The 19,910-nt window shown below is 36.8% G+C and overlaps 1 non-coding gene across 1 annotated transcript; it reads right to left on the reverse strand.

The window, feature by feature from the left end:
* Positions 1-17,821: 17,821 nt before the first annotated feature.
* Positions 17,822-17,928, reverse strand: LOC127133548 (small nucleolar RNA R71). Its single transcript, XR_007807509.1, has one exon. It is a non-coding gene; the product is annotated as a small nucleolar RNA R71 (small nucleolar RNA).
* Between the last annotated feature and the right edge of the window lie 1,982 nt (positions 17,929-19,910).

The following is a 19,910-nucleotide window of genomic DNA, read 5'->3' on the forward strand; positions in this document are numbered from 1 at the left end:
AGAAGGGTCAGAACCTGGTTCCTGTTGGGGTTATGGTATTTGATGGAGCTGTTAATCAATACGGTAATGGCATTGGGGCAGTGATTATTACTCCTCAAGGCACTTATTTTTCGTTTATAGCTAGATTGACTTTCAAGTGTAAAAACAATATGGTTGAGTATGAAGCTTGAATTGTGGGGCTCGAAGAGGCCATTGATCTCAAAATCAAGTACTTGGACGTCTATGGAGATTCAATTTTGGTTGTGAATCAAATCAAAGGTGAATGGGAGAAGAATCAACCCTGTTTGATACCATATAAAGATTATGCAAGGAGGATTTCAACTTTCTTTACTAAAGTTGAGTTTCATCATATCCCTCGAGATGAAAACCAGATGGAAGATGCTCTTGCAACGTTTGCTTCAATGATTGTAGTGAAATATTGGAATGAGGTTCCCAATTTGATTGTGATGTGTCTTGATAGGCCAACTCATGTGTTTGCCGTTGAAGAGTTCAAAGATGAAAAGTTGTGGTATTATGATATCAAGTGTTTCCTCCAAAGTCAGATTTACCCGTCTGGGGCATCTTTGAAAGATAAGAAGACTTTGAGAAGATTATGCGGCAATTTCTACCTGAATGGTAATGTGCTTTACAAGAGAAATTTCGATATGGTTTTGCTCAGATGCGTGGATAGACATGAAGCAGACCTGTTGATGACTGAAGTCCACGAAGGTTCCTTTGGTACTCATTCCAATGGACATGCAACGGCAAAGAAGATGTTGCGAGCAGGTTACTATTGGATGACAATGGAATTTGAATATTGTAAAAGTTTGTGAAGAAATGCCATAAGTGTCAAATCTATGTAGATAAGATTCATGTTCCTCCGACACTGTTGAACGTCATTTCTTCCCCATGGCCCTTCTCCATGTGGGGAATTGATATGATTGGCATGATTGAGCCCAAAGCTTCGAATGGACATTGTTTCATTTTAGTGGCAATTGACTACTTCACAAAGTGGGTTGAAACGACATCGTATGCGAATGTAACCAAGCAAGTTGTTGTGAGGTTCATCAAGAATCAAATCATATGCTGTTATGGTGTGCCAAGTAAGATCATTACTGATAATGGATCGAACTTGAATAACAATATGGTGGAAGCTCTTTGCAAAGACTTCAAGATCGCACATCATAATTCTTCTCCCTATAGACCTAAGATGAATGGGGCTGTTGAAGTTGCGAACAAGAACATCAAGAAGATCATCTAGAAAATGGTTGTGAGGTACAAGGATTGGCATTAGATGGTCCAATTTGCTTTGCACAGGTATCGTACATCCATCCGCACTTCAACAGGGGCAACCCCTTTCTCTCTTGTTTATGGCATGGAAAATGTGCTCTCCGTAGAGGTTGAGATCCCATCACTGCGTGTGCTTATGAAAGCCAAGTTGACTGAAGCTGAATGGTGTCAGACCAGATTTGATCAGCTGAATTTGATTGAAGAGAAGAGGTTGACTGCCATGTGTGATGGTCAATTATACCAGCAGAGAATGAAGAAGGCTTTTGATAAGAAGGTCAAGCCTCGTGTGTTTAGAGAAGGTGACCTTGTGCTCAAGAAAATTCTATCTTTCAAACCAGATGCTAGGGGAAAATGGACTCCTAATTATGAAGGCCCATATGTTGTTAAGAGAGCCTTTTCAGGTGTGCTTTGATTATTACAACTATGGATGGTGAAAATCTCACTCGTCCTGTGAACGCCGATGTAGTCAAGAAATACTTCGCCTAAAAAGGAAAAGAACAACTCGCTAAGTTGAAAACCTGAAAGGGCGCTTAGGCAAAAATGAGCGTCTTGATGGATTAAACCTGAAAGGGCAATCCAGGAAAAAGTTAAAGACATTAAAACAGAAAGAATTATCTCGATAAATTGAGTACCCCACCTTGGGGAAATTTATGCAAAAAAAGGGATTATGGCAAGTAATTGCATCCTACTGATCTTCAGTTTTGAAGACTTGTCTTGAGCATAATGTCAGACTTTTTGGTTCACCATCTCCATCAGTCGCCAAGAGCACAGTGGATATCAAGAGTTGGTAGAAGGATTAGTGATCATTGAATTCAATGTAGCCCCTTTTTTCGTGTAAATTACCATTTTTTCAACTTTTGTAAATATCTATGGAGTATTGTCATTTACAGACTACCATTCTATTAAATAAAGTTGAGCTTTTATCCAATTGTTTATACTTTTGTTTAATTCAGCCAAATAGATTTAAATTTTATTGTGATCATTTTTGAAATTAAATTTTAAATAAAATGTCATGTTTTCTTAAATATATAAAAGCGGTTATTTTAAGCAATCGATTTCATCTAAAAGGAATATCAACATTGGTTTGAAATCAGTCAGTCCTAAATGTGGAGCATTATTGGTACTCCCTAGGCAGTTGACGTGATCCTTGTTTCATCCCCGACAGTTTGTTTTGCATCCGATGTTTGTTGGTTTCCCCAGCTGAGTTCGTCGTCATCCTTAGTTGTGTTTGTTGTCCTCCCTCGGGTTGTGGGCACTTTGTTGCAGTAGTTTGCATGGTTTTGGCAGAATTTTGTTTCCCCACAAGTCGCCATCAGATTTATCCCCAGTTAGAATTACTCCCTGATTCTGAGCAGCTATTTGTGTTTATCCTCTTGTGCGTTTCTCAGCCACGATTGAGCCTTTGAGATGTTTGATCATTTCTCTAGCAGTTGTTTCCCTCTTGTGCGGATTGGCCGAGAATTGTATCGATGATTCAAGCCAGTCACATTTATATCCTTTGTGATCATTTTGTCAGCATAATCATCATATACATATACATATACATATACACTCATATAACTGCATTATTGCATCATTACACCTTGTGATTCATTGTTATTTTGATTCTCTGTTATGGTGGTACTTTATCCCCATGCAGGTTTGGTGTGTCTATCCTCCTTCAATTATAGAGTGTCATCCCCTTAAGCAGAAAGACTTTAACCTTTCTCCATTCCCCACTGAGTTATTCCCTCGTGGATTACTATTATTTCAGTTTCCTCCCCAGCTGATTATCTAGATGGAACCACTCCCTTTTTGAGTTATGTCCTCATTGGGTTGAGTCTTGATTGACCGTTTCTTTCTAGTTCTTACCTAGATAGATACCCTTGGTCCTCTAAGAGTCAATTACCCAGTTATTGGTAGTATTCTTCTTAGTTTGCAGTTTGTTACTTCCTGCCCAATACCCGACAAGAGTAACCCCTTTTCTCCTCAACAGATTCATTTTCACGTTTCCCAGGAAGTATATCCTTGATATGTTCATCCTAACCGGTAACAAATATTTTGTTCCCCTGCTTTGAGTTTATCCTTGATATGTTCATCTTAATCGATGACGGATATTCTCTTTCTGGTATTCTACCCAGTAAAAAGGTTGTTGTAATCCCTATTTGTTTCCCAGAGAGTTAATCCTTGATATGTTCATCCCAACCGATGACGGGTTTCCTTATCTTTGCGGTCTTCTGCCTAGTAACCGGTAGTTGTAAATCCTTCTTTTCTCTCCTTTGTAGAGTTTATCCTTGATATGTTCACTTTAAACAGTGACGGATTTTCTCTTTTGGTTTTATATCCAGTCACTGATAGATGTAATTCATATTCCTCCCCTCGGAGTTTATCCTTGATATGTTCATCCTAACCGGTGACATATATTCTCTTTCTGGTATTCTATCCAGCATTCGATAGATGTAATTCCTACTTTGTTCAGGCGGTTTATCCTTGATATGTTCATCTTAACCGATGACGGGTATCCTCCTTAACATCCCTAAGCAAGTCTATCCTTGATATGTTCATCTTAATCAATGACGAATTTTCTTTCCTTTGAGTTTATCCTTGATATGTTCACTTTAACCAGTGACTTATATTCTCTCCTTTTGGTCTTCTGCATAGTAACCAATAGTTGTAAATCCTATTTTTGGCCTTTGCCCAACAGTTTATTCTTACCCAATAACCGGTAATGAATATGCCTCCTGGTTGCCTTCAGCGAGTCATCCTTGATATGTTTACCCTAACCGGTAACGAATGTCCTCTCTGTCAGATTTTGTTATCTCCTTACCCAGTAACCGGTAGTGGATAATATACTTCTGTTACTCCTGTGTTGAATATCATTTCTTCCCCAGTTGAGTTTGAGTGCGTTTTTCCTTAGTGAAATCATCGTTTCCTGCTTGGCTTGAGTATTTCAGCTTTGTTATGATCTACTCGCTTCCCCCGCAGATGTCCTTCTTTCCCCGGATGAGTCTTTCTATTGATTTATTTTCATGGAATCCCTCGTGTCTCCCTAACAGTTTTAAGTCGTAGCCTGGCCTACGCATAACCCTTTTATCCCTCAGAGTCTCTGTCTCCCAGTGAGCTTTCCTTATGGAATGCATTACGCTCCTGTGGACTTTTAGTCTCTCCATATTCTTTTCTTTTGTGGAAACATTTCCCCACAAATATTTATTTTAACATTCATATCATATGCATCATGAGGTCTCTTAGGGACCAAAAATTGGTTTCTATATGTTGTTATTTAAGCCCATTCTACCGAGTTGATGTGAAGATTTAAACCTTCATCTCCTCAGTTAGAACGTTCTTAAATAGGGGCAGCTGTAAGACCCCAAATTTTGACCCTAAGATCCCTCATGCTATCTCATCATATGCATTGGCCTTGGGATCACATCTTGGAATCCTCCTTACCCCTCATTCATTGGGTTTGTATTGGGAGAGATCACCAAGCACCATGTGATTGTATCATACTTTGTACTTTATCATTTTACTAACCAAAATACCAAAAATATGTCTTTGCATTTGTCTAACTCTTTTGTAGGTAGGGCACATGCTCACCTTTGATCTATCAAGCTCACATCTAGGGTTTAAGACCCTCATTGCAAAGAGCTCAATCAAGTCTGGTCTACTATGGCTCTAGAAATCATATATGGATCCCCATGAGCTCCACATGTTATTTTGATCAAGAAATCATCAAGAATTTGGAGTTGGTTTGCCTTGGAAACCCTAGTTCATCTAGGTGTCTTGTGTAACTTCTTCAATAAGTTTCTTCACCAATTGATCATATATTTCAAGGGATACTTCAAATTTCATCATCTTATGCATATATGATCTCCCACGAGTCCCAAAAGCCAAGAGAATTGCAAGCTAGCAAGTTAGTTCATGGTGGTTGACTAGAGGAATTCAACTGATCAAAACTGGGGTTCCCTAGACCCTATCTCCTACACTTTTTGTCATATGAAAATTATTATAAGACGAAAGTTACTCTACATGACATTCCAAACAACTTTCATGTTGGGGTCTAGATCTAGTTTTGCTTGGAAAGTCATTTTTTATGGTGAAAGATTATAGGTCATTTTGTCTAAACCCTAATTTGGAGGTCAACTTCCCAAGGCCATAACTTGCTCAAATTTTATGAGATGAACGATTTACAAGTTGAAAAATCAAATTCAAGATGTCTACTTCAACTTTTATGTTTGGAGGAAGAGCTAATTCAACTTTTATGAGCATGTGATATGAGGATACATTATAGGTCATTTTGGACCAATGCCATTGAACAAGTGATTTTCCTCAACTTCATAAATGCATAACTCCTTCATATTAAATCCAAATGAGGTCAAATTTGTGACCATTTTGAAAAGGACCTTGAGAGAGATACAACTTTGATAAATACAATTTTCTCATTTGAAGCTCACATAAAAAGTTAGCCAAGGTGGAATAAGTGAACATATGGCTTGACACTTAGATTTTTTTTTTTTGACATGTTTGATTTTCCCAACTTCCACCTTAAAATTCATCATGATACAAGCTTCAAATGAAAACGTGTTCAACATGAAAGTTGTTCCTCTTGATCTAACCTTTCCAAAAAGTCCAGTTTCATTCATTTTGGACAAGATTTCAACGGGTTGCGCATGGCTTGAACATTGAATCATCATTTGGTAAGATTGAACTTCAAACTTCCATGCATATTTTCCTAGCATTGTAACATGACCTCATCCTTTGTTGTACTCAATTATGGACCAGATGGAGTGATTTCATGGGCCTGTAGACACCCATGCACCCATGCATCGTACATTGTTATTTTTGGATTTTATGTTCAAGTGTGTAAATATCAATTGGATTGGCTATAAATAGAGACCTCTAGGTTCAGAATTGAGGACCCTGTGTGCCAGCTTTGATCCCAAGCATTCAAACCCTTCCATTTCAGAGGACAACCTTGAGAATTTCCATTGGAAATTGAGTTTGAATCTCACTGTTTTGAGATTCGAAACTCCAAGGATCCAAAGCCTTTTGATCATTGTATTCTACTCCTACAAGCATCCTGAGCAATATCAAGCACAAGAAAGAGCAAGAACAATCGAATTCAGACATACCCTGAAGGTATTTCCCAGAAAATTTCATCTCTTTGATTCTCACTCAATTCTCCATAATTCTCTTGGATCTTTGGTTGCCTGAAGTCCTACCAATGTAGGCAACAAGATTGAGTTGCTTTGAGGTCAAATCGAAGCAACTCAGATCGTGCACCTCAAATTTCAACTCCTTGTATCTCTCAATATACTTGGAGTTAGGATAAATTGAGGTCAAATTCGAGCTCAGTACCATTTTTACTTTAAAATCATATCCTTTTTAATTTTGGTGATGGTTGTGACTGAACCAGTCCGGTGAGACTCACTGAAGAAGGAGACTAGAGCTTTGGCTCCAGTGGTGAGTTGGCAGTCCTCAGAACCATAAGATCCATTTGAAATGATATAATCTCACGCGTTGGTTTGAATTACCATTGTTGTGGCACGCTGACTCAGGTCCATTGTAGATTGCGCGCTGGTGACCACTTGATCTGCCACCTCATTTAGTGAGGGAGATCAAGTGGCCCACGTTTTTTCTGATTTTTTGATTTTCTTTTATTTGTTTTATTTTCATTAATTCATATTAATTTTAATATTGATCCAAAAAATATGAGAATTTCACCAAAAAAATTTAAATAAATTCCTCTTTCATTTTCTGAATTAAAATTATTTGTTAGATCATTATTAATATTTTTTTCATGATTTAATTGATTTTGTGAATATTTTTAATTGTTTAAAAATAGTTTTAAGTTTCCAAAAATTCTGAAATTTTTTCTCCAAGGTCCTTTGACCTTGTTTGACCTATGATAAATCTCATGGCCATTTCTTTGGTTTTTTGATGAGGTTTTAGGAATTTCGTAAAACATAATTTAATTTAATGCATATTTTAATTGACTTTAATTATTTAAATGCCAAATAAATTGTGTTGAGCTTCTAATTTTGACTTTTTGAGTTTGACTTGTGTTGTTGGACCTTGGTCAAGGTTGATTTGACTTTGTTGAGTTAAGATCATTGGATTTAGGGGATTGATGAAATGTACATTTCATCTCCCAAAATGAATGAATGATCTTATTTTGGTAAAAGTCCTCCTTTGACCAACTTGTGTTGATTCCATTTCCCCTTCCTCTTCATCTCATTCCCCTTCTCTATTCATTCATGTCATGAACCTATGATATCTCTAGATCCTAAGGCTAGTTGATTGCAAAATCAACATGAGTATGTATGAGATTAAGTCCACGCTTTTGCATATTCTTTTTGTGTATGGTACGTTTAAGGAGCATAGTCCATTATACTATGTCTCTAACATGCATTAACACCAAAATCTCTATTGCCCGGTCTCAAATAGTTGTGACACAAAAGGCATAGCATTCTAGTAAGTGAGATTGTAAGTCTCCCCTCTTTCATGGTATTATGTGGAAACTTGGCCCTTTTTCCTTCCTTTGGAAGATGTCTTGGTTCAAGGATCCATGCTTGTGACAAGTGGGTTGAGTGTTCTCCCAAGAATGACTTAAACAAAACAAAAGCAAAAGCAATACTAACTTTTAATCAATTAACAACTAACATTTAATTTTAAGCCATTTACTTTTATGCACTTTAATTTCAAGTCTTTATTCATTTGCCATTATTCATACCATTCAATTTGTTTACTTTAATGCCATTTTCAGTTTGCTCATTTGATCCATATCTTGTGATTATATTAATGTTGTATATATTTGTTTATGTTTGTATATATTTGTTTGTGTTTGTGGTCTTTTGACCTTAATGTCCATAATAAGAAAAAAAACCCTAAAAGACATTTGTGTGGATTGTTGGATTTGATCTGAGACACTGGACTTAGAATTAGGCAACACTCCCTATGCAAAGGACTTGGCCAATGCCAACTTTCATGAAACCAAGTGCTTGTGAATTGTAACTTCATCTGATGCAAATATTGAAGATCCATTTGAGTTCATCTGCAACATGATCATATTGAATATGTTATTTTGAAGCTGTGTCTAATGCATATCTTTGAAGTCATATGATATATGAGGAATTATGAAGAAGATCATGGAGTTGCTAAGCTTGGATGTGGCTATCTTTATTTGATGCCTTGCTCTTCACCTTGCTATTTGTGTATTGATATTGCTTGATTCTAAAGTCCAAGGGAAATTTGGGTTTCTATATCACATTCTTGCCTATTGGATTGCAGCCCATTGGTCAGATCTTTTCAACTCTTAACTTTTAATTTTTGCTTAGTATTAGTCTCTTCATCTCCTCCCTACTTCTTTAATTTCAAAACCTCTCCCTCCTTTAAAAAATCTTCCTTGTTTGTGTTTTCCAAACTTTGACCATATTGCAAATTAGAAACTTTGGTCTTATGCCATTGCATTTTCAAACTCATTTTCTTAATCAAACTTGTAAATGAATCTAATCATATTGACTTAAAATTTCAAAAGCCAAAAAAAAAACTAACACTCATTCAAACCTTTTTAGGCCTTTTGTGCCTTTGTTAAACTTAAATTTTTGTTAAAAGTAACTCATCCACTTTGAAATTGTTAGCACGAACTATGAGGTTTTGATCCCTCATTTTTATGTTAGTACGTAGGCACGAGTCCGAAGGTTTTGTCAAACACAAAAATATAATTAATGAATTATTTTCTCATCCCTCCACTCTATTTATTGAAAACATCATTTTGTACAAAAACACATATGCACACAAAAAAGGGCTCCCTAGGAGTACCTAGGACACTTTGGGTGCTAACACCTTCCCTCTGTGTAACCAACCCCCTTACCTGTAATCTCTGGAATTTTATTAGTTTTGATTTGAAAACTTCTTATCTTTGGGTTTTGTTCGTACTTTTCCCTTTTCCCTTGGAAATAATAAAAGCACGGTGGCGACTTTGGTTTTATTGATGTCTAGCTTATCCATAGCTTAATGGTTATGAATTTACCGCTACACATATACTCCAGAGTAACAACCTTTGCTTCAACAAGATTCTTGATTAGTTGACTATAACTATCAAGGTTCTTGTTCCAGCCATGTTGAATAAGATATCTGATAGAATTCAAATTTTCACCATATAATGTTATGACATCCTGTTTGACATCATATTCCTTCAACGTTAGCTTAGCAAAACTTTCTCTGAATTTAGCTTCAGCAGTACACCAAGAAGCACATGCTTGCTTCTTATTGATCTAGAAAAACAGACTGCTCCTTAAAGCATAACATCCATCATCATTTGATATTTTCTTATTGGATTCAATGATGTATTTTTTATTAAGGAGTCTTGTGATCAATTCCTTGGATTTCTCTATCTGCCCTTCAGTAGGGAGAACTTTACTGGCTTGAGAACTCACTGATTCAGTGCTTGTGAATTCACACATCTCCTCTCTTACTGTCTCATCAATCTACACTGAAGATGTTCCAACATTGTCTTCAACATCCATCCTTTGTTCAGTGATTGAATCCTCAATTACCACATTGATAGATTCCATTATCATTCCAGCATTCGAGTTAAAAATTCTATAAGCTCTTCTTCTTGAAGAGTAACCCGGAAATATCCCTTCATCACTGATTGGATCCACCTTACCATCTTGTTCTTGGTCAGTCAATATGACATTTACTTCCAAAGACATGAAAGTATTTGACTGTAGATTTCCTTCCTTTCCACAACTCATAGAGAGTGGATGAGTTGCCTCCTCTCAAGGTGACCCTATTATAGATATAGCAAGCATTATTCATAGCTTCAGCCGAAAAATGACATGACAAGTTCTTACCATGAAGCGTTACTCTAGATGATTCTTGTATAACTCTTGTCTTTTTCTTGACAATTTTGTTAAGAAGAGATGGGAAACTCATAGCTAATACCTTCATACGCACAAAATTTAGAGAAATTTTCATTCTAAAACTTTTTGTCTTGCTCACTTTTGATCATGGTAATCACACTTTTCTTCTTCTCTTGAATGCTTTAACACAAGTCTTTGAAGACTTCAAAGCTGTCTGATTTTTCTTTAAGAAAGTTCATCCAAGTATATCTAGAAAAATCATCTATAACCATAAATACATACCTCTTTCCACCCAAGATCTCTATCTACATTGGTCCCATTAAGTCCATATGAGGAAGTTCCAACACTTTAGAAGAAGTATGATGTTGTAACATTGGGTGTGACATCATAGCTGGAGAAAAGATAAAACAACAACAAAAATAATAAGCACAAAAACTAAACACTTGGTATAATACCAAGACATATCAGAGGCACACGCAGCAAAAATAAGTAGTAGTAAACTCATCCTCACAGAAAAGACATAGAGAGAAATAAACTCTCACACTCCAAACCTTCTTCAGAAAAAAATGTCAAGACATTTTGTCTGACATCACAGCAAGCACACAACAGCCTAAGCACAAACAGAATTCTCTAAAGGAAAATATCAGGACATTCTTTCTGACATCACAACAAGTATACAACAGCGTAAGCACAAACAAAATTCTCTGAAATAAAATGTCAAGACATTATGTCTAACATCACAACAAGTACACAACAACCTTGGTACAAACAAATCAAACACCCCCTGAATGTCATGATCATCAACACAGAAATAAATCCCCCTGTCTCACAGTAAACATACTCCCCCTTAAAGAAACAGTCTTCACATAGAGAATAAAATAAACATCAAGAGCACAACTAGCACAACTCTTCACTATATACTCCCCCTTTTTAGCCAGAATATGAAAACCAAGAAAACATTCATCAATGGCAATAAAACAGTAGAGGAAAGAAGTAGCAGAACATGTGCATTAATGGCACACAAAGGGGCAATACTCAGGGAAAAAACCCACACAAAAACATGCAAAATAAAATTGAAAAATAAACAGCTCAGATGTCAGCAGAAGCATCCGATTCATTCCTTGTTGGCTCAATGTTTGACTCAATGTTTTCCACATTTTATGAAGCATCAGTCTGTTGAGATGATGTTCCAACATCTTCATCGACATCATTCCCTTTTTCAACAATTGAATCATCAACCACAACATTAATGGACTCCATCATGCCCTAGGTTCTGGAGTTAAATACTTTGTAAGCTCTACTATTTGTAGAGTAACCAAGAGATATCTCTTTGAGATTCACATGTCCAAGCTTCGGGTGCCACAACCTGACTTCATCTTCCTTGGACATTAGGCATGTGGAAGAACAAGTAGTTTCATGTGGAACAACCTTAGGTTTCCACTCCTTTATAGTTTTAATCATTACATGATTAGCCCTAGGATGTGTTGGATGTTTTGGATAACCATGCAGTCTATAGAAAAAAGGCTTTATATGTCCATATTTACCACAGTAATGACATTTCCAAGGAAAAAACTTGACTTTATTTTGAGTTTCCTAATGTCTGGCAGGATGTTGTAACATTTGGTTGGACATCATGGGCTCATACTTCCTTTCTAGAGGAATAAATTTTGTCGTTGGGGTTTTTCCTTGTTTATATTGATATTGGTAATTAAAACCTATACCTTTTAAGTTTCCATCCTCTTTTCCAACTTGAAGAATTTCATCTAGCATATCAGACCCATTGTTAAACATTCTTATGGGTTTATTCATGTTTTCAAGTTTAGAAGACAATAGAGTTACCTCATTTTCAAGATCAGTTACAATAGATAAAAGTTTCTCTTTTTCAGCTTGTAGTTGAGCTATGATTCTCTTCTCCTCTTCTCCTGTATTATAGACCTCTTCACTTTTGAAACAAAGCTCTTTGTAGGAAATAACCAATTATTCATAATAGACATCCTCATCACAAGAATCTTCATCAGATTCATATCTACTAGTGAAAGCTGTAACATGCTTAGCAGTTTCATCATCAATTTCACCTTCAGAATCATTAGACGAAGAAACAGACAAGCCCTTCTTTCGTTTCTTGAAATACGTGGGACATTCTGATCTAATGTGACAAAAACCCTCACATTCATGACACTGGATACCTTTTCCTTGATTTCCCTTTTCTTCTGTTCTTGATTTTCCCTGGGAATCACTATTCTTTCTGATGTCAGATGAGATGTTCTTGACATTTGGTCTCGACTTCCTGTCCATTCCCTTCAGCACCTTGTTGCATTATCTCTTAAGCAGTACAATAACATTATACATTCCCTCATTAGTATCCAAGTCACATTGGTCCTCTTCATCTTCAATGTTGTATACAAAAGCTCTGCTTTTGTTCTTCTTTTCAGATCTATCACTAATACCCAATTCAAAAGTTTGGAATGACCCAACAAGTTCATCTACTCTCATGTTACTGATGTCTTGGGCTTCTTCAATGGTTGTGACCTTCATGTCAAAATTTCTTACGTAGGGACTTGACAATGTTTCTAACCAGTTTTCCTTCTGACATCTTCTCTCTCAAGGCACTAGACTAATTTTCAATTTCAAGAACATTCATGTGAAAATCATGAATATTCTCATCATATTTCATCTTTAAATTCTCAAATCTATTAGTGAGAAGATGAAGTCTAGACATATTCACTTTAGATGTGCCTTCATGGGTAGTTCTGAGAATTTCCCATGCATCTTTGGCCACAGTACAAGTGTCTATTTATCTGAATATGATTTTTTCAACTCCGTTTAATAGAACATTCAAAGCTTTGGAGTTTCCAAGAGCCAGTTCATCTTCTTCCTTAGACCATTCCTCTCCAGGCTTTAAGTCAGTAGTATCCTTCCCATCTTTGTCCTTCATAACAGGATGTTCCAAATCCTTGATGACAACTTTATAACTCTTGCTATCCATATATTTTAGGAATGCCACCATTGTGACTTTCAATAGTCATAGTTGGTGCCATCTAAGATGGGTGGTCTGTTAACAAGTCCTCATTCCATGGTACCAGAAAGTATCTTCCCCGGATCTCACCCAGAAACACAGAAGGATGCCTGCTCTGATACCAATTGAAATTTTGATATGCAGATATCAGATAACCTAAGAGATGTCGAGACACTGATATTTGATCAAAACACAATAACAAGATAACTTACATATATAAGAATAGAAAATAACAGAACAGAATGTCAAAACAGATGTTAAGACATCGTTTGTTAACAGAACCACTTTTACCAAAATAGTAATTATGCAGAATTAAATTGCAGAAGGTAAAAGACATAATCAATTGTTAACCCAGTTCGTTGCAACATCACCTACATCTGGGGACTACCAACCCAGGAAGGAAATCCATTAAAACAATATTAGTTTGAAGTTCTAAACAACCTCTAGTTTTACAAACTTCTAACCTAACCACTACCCGTGGAATTTCTATCTAAGACTCTACTAGATATGAGACCCTTCTCACTTCCCTTCAATTACACAACAATGATAACAACTAAAAAACAATCAAAGAACACTTCCAATAAACAATACTTGGTTTTTCTTAAACGCTTCAACCAAGAACAATACACAACTCTTTGCTTAAAAGCTCATGAGTGAGAATAATAACTTGATATACAATCAAGTACAATCAATCAACCTCTATGCATCAAAAGATACACGAGGGACGTACAAACAAACACTAAAACCTAAGGAACCCTAAAAAAGCTAAACCCTTATTTATGCACTCGATTTCTTCTATTTAAATTCCTTCAAAATTTAGGTTTAGGAATTCCTTATAAATAGACTCTTGCAATATGTGCTAGGAATCTTCAAATCAGATCCAATATTCTCTTGTAAATCAGCCTCAAGATCTTATCCATAATAATAGGAACAAATCTATAATATTAAAAAGTCTCAAAAGATCCTTTTTATGAAATCAAATCAAATTTGCATTGTTCCTAAAACATCTTTGATTTGCTGGCATATAGGAAAACTTGCAGACCTATACTAGTGTAAGATGTCATAGCATCTATTAGGACATCAGTCTGCAAGGAACACAAGCAGCAACTGCTGCACAGTTGATTAAGATGTCATGACACCTTATTCAACATTTATTTGTGATCCATGTTTTCCCAAATGAAACATGTTTTACCAAAATTGTTTCCAGTTGTAAGACCCCAATTTTGACCCTAAGATCCCTCATGCTATCTCATCATAGGCATTTGCTTTGGGATCACACCTTGGCGTCCTCCTTACCCCTCATTCATTGGGTTTGCATTGGGAGAGATCACCAAGCACATTTTAATTGTATCATACTTTAATTTTCATTATTTTCTAACCAAAATACCAAAAATATGTCAATGTATAATTTAACTCTTTTGTAGGTAGTGTGTGTGCTCACCTATGCCTCATCAAGCTCATATCTAGGGTTTGAGACCCTCAATGTAAGGAGACTGATAAAGATATAGTTCAAAATGGTTCTATCAATCATATATGGATCCTGATGGTCTTAACATATCATTTTGATCAATAATTCATCAAGAGTTTGAAGCTTGTTTGCCTTGGAAGCCCTAATTCATCTGGGTATCTAGTGTGACTTCCTCAGTAAGTTTCTTCATCATTTGATCAAATATTTCAAGGTATAATTCATATTACATCATCCAACACATATATGATCCTCCATGAGTCCCAAAGATCAAGAGAATGTCAAGCTAGCAAGATGGTTCATGGTTGTTGACTAGAGAAAGTCAACTCGTCAAAACTGGGGTTCCTTAGACCCTATCTCCTACAATATTTGTCATATGAAAATGATTCTAAGAGAAACGTTACTCCTTATGACATTAAAAACAACTTTCATGTTGAGGTATAGAGATAGTTTTGGTTGTAACATCATTATTTATGGTGAAAAAGTATAGGTCATTTTGTCTGAACCCTAGTAAGAAGGTCAACTTCCCAAGACCATAACCTTCTCATTTTCTATGATATGAAAGCCATTAAAGTTCCATGATTAAATTAAATATGTCTTCTTGAACTTTTTGTATGGAGGAAGTTAAAATTGAACTCGCAAATGCATGTGCCAAGAGGAAACATTATAGGTCATTTTGGGCCATTACCATTGAACAAGTGATTTTCCTCAACTTCTAAAATGCATAACTCCTTCATGCCAAATCCAAATGACGTCAAGTTTGTAACCAAATTAAAAAGTTCTGAAAGAGCTAAAACTTTGATGAAGGGACTGTTTCCATTTGAAATTCATAGCAAAAGTTATTCAAGGTGGGAAAAGTGAACATTTGACTTGGTACTTAGAAAATTTTCAAATATGTTTGATTTCCAAAACTTCCACCTCAAAATTCATCATGATCCAAGATTAAAATAGAAAAGTGTTCAACATGAAAGTTGTTCCCCTTGATCTCACCTTTCCAAAAAGTCTAATATCATCGAATTTGGATAAAAATTGAAGGACTTGCGCATGGGTGTAACGCATGGCCCCATTTAGAAGATTTTCATGACCAATTTCTAGTCCACATTGTATGGCTTCATGAATTGCTTTTAGCATCACATGTGCACGATTTTGGACCAATTCCAATCATTCTTTGGGCCTAGCAAACGCCCATGCAAGCTTGTGATAACGCGAAAACACATCAGATAATTGCCTTGATTTACACTCAAACATCATACCATTTTAACTAATATTCCGATTATTTCGCAAGTATTTGAGTTGTTTTTGCAGGTATTTAAATCTCCATACATTAATAAGCAAAATGAAGAAATGGAAGAAAAAGAAGAAGAAACAGATGAGAAAGTACAACAAAAAGCAGAAAACCAGAATATGCAGAATTTGTTGATGTGACGACCGTCACAGATTCATGATGCTCGTCACGAATAAAGGACCAAAAGGGGAAAAATTGGGGACGCCTACATTCACACTTACGCTCTGCAATTTAGTTTTACAACTTTCTAGCTTTTTAGTATTTTCCTTTCAGCAACCTTGTTTCCATTGCCTTATTTTATTCGCCATTCTTTTTAGAATTCCGTTTTTCCCTTTTCCTTCCCGTTTTCCAGTTAGCCATAGTAGTAAATTCCTACACTGGGGAACTACTACACTTTATTTATATTTAGTAATAAATTTGTATTGAAGAAGCAAAGCCTACCGACTTGTGGAGGACTGCTCAAGTACTCCAAGAATCGTTATACTCTGTTACTTCGATTGCCAGGTTTTTTATTGAATTATTATTATTATTGCCCAATTATTATTATAATTATGTTTGCCGCAATGTTGATCTGTTTATGCGTTGTGTTTGCCTTATTTAACATGTCCGGCTAAATTATCGGTATCGGTATGTAGCAATTTAATTAGACGGGATTTAATAATAATCAGTGAAAACTCTTTTTCTCAAACAATCTTTTTGGCTGAAGTTTTTAATTTAAATTTAATTAACTTTATGACAAAAGCGTGAAAAGCTATTTAATACGATTTTTCCACGAGAGTGAGAAATTAACTAAGGTGAGAACCAACAATTGAGAGAGCGTGAGGCTCGAGCTGGATAGTGAAAATTAGGCATTGAGTTTAAAAACAGCGAGAGCACTTTAAAAGCAATTAGAACTTATTTATTTTCAAAAAGTAATTTTAACTTCAAATGGGACAGCGAGGGCATACATTCTGACTTAAAGCTATAGGCCGAATCAACAACCACGAGAGTGTGAGATAAAGCTTTTTAAATAAATATTTTCTACTGAGAGACATTTGACATTTAAACTATTCACCGGTGACTTATCGAATCCCTAACAATTAATGCGCTGCATACTGATTCCTTCCATTAATTATTTCTTAAAACTAAAATTCCCTTAGAATTACTATTTTACCCCCGAACTTCTACTAACCAATTCCCTTAGCTAAACATAGTGACGTTAGTAACACTAGTTTGACCATAGGTCCCTGTGGGATCGATATTTTTTTAAACTAACGCGACTGGACTGTGCACTTGCAGTCAAGTACCCGATAAACTATATTTTATATATAGTCACGCGAAGCATCAAGTTTTTGGCGCCGTTGCACGGTATAGACTAAGGTAAAAACAAAAACTAATCTTCTCTCCCTTCTTTCCCTGATTGTATGCCAAGTACTCGCTCACAAGGCGATAACTTAGCACCACCAGTTCCTGAATTAGAGTGTTTCTTATACGTGAGACGCCGAATACACGAATATCAATAAAAGTACGATATTCCCGATATTTTCTCTCCTCCTAAACCATAAGAAAAACCAAACATGGCTGAAGAAGGACCACAAAATCGTCCTCTTAAATTCTACGCTACCCCGTCCCAACAAGAACCTCACAACAACATTGCTGCCCCCGCTATAAATCGAAACGATTTCGAGCTGAAATCCTCACTATTATCAGCCGTCCAACAACATCAATTTGCTGGAAATCCTACTGACGATCCTAATGAACATCTGACCAAGTTTGTGCAGTACGCAGATACTGTAAAGGCGAATGGTGTATCTCAAGATGCGATAAGACTGCGCCTCTTTCCTTTCTCACTAAGAGACGGAGCTTGGGCTTGGTTGCAATCCTTGCCATCCAACTCCGTTACGACATGGGAAGAACTGAAGAATGTTTTCTTATCCGGATATTTTCCGCTGAGCAAAACTGCTATGCTGAGAGCTCAAATCAACAGATTCAGGCAAAAAGAAGTGGAATCTCTCTACGAAGCGTGGGAGAGATACAAGGACATGATGAGGATATGTCCACATCACGGTCTCGAAGACTGGGTGATCATTCACACATTTTACAATGGGCTTCTGTATAACACACGACTTACAGTAGACGCTGCCGCGGGCGGTGCACTTATGGACAAGCCATACAACGAAGCCTATCAACTCATTGAAAACATGGCCCAAAACCATTGCCAATGGGGAGGTGAAATAACTCCAGTGGAAAAGTCCCAGACGAAGGGTGGAATGTACGAAATCAGTAGCCTTGACCATGTTCATACAAAGGTAGATGCCCTTGTCCAAAAATTAGATAACTTGACCATACCACCCGCAGCCACCGTGGCTGTTGTAACTCCAAACTGTGAGTTATGTGGAAACCCTGGACACACTGCACAAGAATGTCAAATATTAGCAGGAGTCCCAACTGATCAAGTGAATTACACACAAGGAAATCTCTATTCAAATACCTACAACCCAGGTTGGAAAAAGCATCCTAATTTCTCGTATAAGAATAACAATGCCCTGTATGCACCTGGCCAAGCACCAGCTATTCCGCCTGGATATCAAAAGCCAGCTAATAATGCTCCTAACATGCCTAGGAAGTCAAATCTCGAATTGATGATGGAAAGCTTCATAGCTACCCAAGCTCAGACAAATAAAGACTTCTTGAACCAAAACATACATACTAGCGAGCAACTTAAACAACTAGCGAACAAAGTAGACGCCTTAGCCACCCACAATAAAATGCTTGAAACACAGATTTCACAAGTGGCTCAACATCAAGCATCTACAGCCGCTCCAGCTGGAACATTTCCTGGACAGCCGCAACCTAATCCAAAAGGACATGCAAATGCCGTTATACTGAGGAGTGGAAAAGAAGTAGACGGACCCATAGATCCAAGACTCCAAAACCCTGCCATGTACCAAAAACCAGATAAAACCTCAACTGAGCAGGTGAATGAACCAAAGGAAACAGAAGATACTACCCAAGAGGCCGAAGAGAAAGAAAAACCTTATGTACCTCCACCTCCTTATAAACCACCCATTCCGTATCCTTAAAGGCTCAAAAGTTCTAAAACTGCGAATCAATTTAGGAAATTTGTTGAACTTCTGAAGCAACTAAACATTACGATACTATTTACAGAAGCCATCAAACAAATGCCCTCCTATGCCAAATTTCTTAAGGAAATCCTATCCAATAAGAAAAAGATTGAGGAGACGAAACAATTACACTTACTGCCGAGTGTAGCGCCATACTCCAGAATAGCATGCCTCCCAAACTAAAAGACCCAGGTAGTTTCTCCATACCCTGTGTCATTGGAAAATTTGTCATAGACAAAGCTCTATGCGATCTAGGAGCCAGCATTAGTGTAATGTCCTTAACCATTTGTAAAAGGCTCACTATGGGAGAATTAAGACCGACCAAGATGTCTGTTCAATTAGCTGACCGCTCAATCAAATATCCTGTCGGTATAGTAGAGAATGTCCCCGTACGTGTAGGACAATTTTACATTCCTACAGACTTCATAATCATGGACATCAAAGAAGATGCCATTACACATATCATTTTAGGAAGGCCATTCATGGCTACCGCCGGAGCCATAATAGACGTAAAGAGAGGTAAGCTGACATTCGAAGTCGGAGAGGAAAAGGTTGAATTCATCTTGACCCAATTCTTATAAGCGCCAGCAATAGATGACACTTGCTATCTGCTTGATGTCATAGACGAGTGCGTGAGAGAGATGGAGATGCAAGAAACCACATATTCTGATATAATGAAAATCCAAATCCCTCCAATCTTTCAAGACAATAATTGGCATGAACCATACCAAAACGAAAGTCTAAGCGAATACTTACCACTTACACCCGACCACATGTTATGCCCAAAGAAACCTGACTTGGAACTAAAAACACTACCAAAGAACCTAAGATACGAATTTCTAGACACTGAACTGAAAAGACCAATAATAGTCAATGCTGACTTGGGACAGATGGAAACTGAGAAATTACTAGATGTCCTAAGAAAATA

Source organism: Lathyrus oleraceus, chromosome 3 (assembly GCF_024323335.1).
Source record: "Lathyrus oleraceus cultivar Zhongwan6 chromosome 3, CAAS_Psat_ZW6_1.0, whole genome shotgun sequence".
NCBI classification, from domain to species: domain Eukaryota; kingdom Viridiplantae; phylum Streptophyta; class Magnoliopsida; order Fabales; family Fabaceae; genus Lathyrus; species Lathyrus oleraceus.